Here is a 604-nt window from a genome sequence, read left to right as displayed (position 1 = left end):
AGGTGCGGCCCCGGCTGCTGCGGGGACCTGGGCGCCCTCCGGCCCGCAGGGAGTCAGTGCCGCGGGCAGGGCGGCCCCGCAGGGGTGTCCGACGCGGAGCACCTGCCCAGCAAACCTCTCCCGGGTCCTCATGCTCCCTTCAGGGGAGAGCTGCGGGTTTGCAGCCGAGCGCGGCTTGGAAGCAGCCTCGGTCACCCCGGGAGCTGTTTCTTGCGCGGCTTTTTTCCACTCTAAATATCTCCCTGGCACTTGCAGCAGAAAATGAGCCGCCCTCCCCTCCCGTCCCGTCCCGTCCCGTCCCGCTGGTCTCCACATCAAAAGGCGCGCAGACGCGGGGAGGCCCCGCTTTGAAGGGCCAGCGCGGCGGGGACTGGCAGCTGTCAATTGCCCACGAGATCAAGGGGGGTTTGTCCCGGGCAGATGGGGGGAGCCCTGGCCGCCCTGCTCCCCTTTGAAGCGTTTGTACCATGATCCGAGTGTTTCCCCCAATTAGCAGCGTTTGCCCCGTCACCCTGATGGCTCGGCACAAAGCGGAGATCAAAGCCCGGCGCCTGAAGACAGTTTGCCGCAGCTCATTATCATCGGAGCGAGGTGCCCGAGGACA

General features: G+C 66.4%; 1 protein-coding gene across 1 annotated transcript in view; it reads right to left on the bottom strand.

The window, feature by feature from the left end:
• Positions 1–604, bottom strand: part of DKK1 (dickkopf WNT signaling pathway inhibitor 1) — a gene marked incomplete at its 5' end in the record, with an annotated part of 7,429 nt that overhangs the window by 1,604 nt on the left and 5,221 nt on the right. The gene's annotated exons all lie outside the window — the stretch shown is intronic.

The sequence above is a fragment of the Gavialis gangeticus genome, unplaced genomic scaffold, assembly GCF_001723915.1.
Source record: "Gavialis gangeticus isolate Ggan-Ray unplaced genomic scaffold, GavGan_comp1, whole genome shotgun sequence".
In the NCBI taxonomy this organism is placed as follows: domain Eukaryota; kingdom Metazoa; phylum Chordata; order Crocodylia; family Gavialidae; genus Gavialis; species Gavialis gangeticus.
Note: the sequence above shows the minus strand (reverse complement) of the source record. Positions and strands in the feature narration are given on the sequence as shown.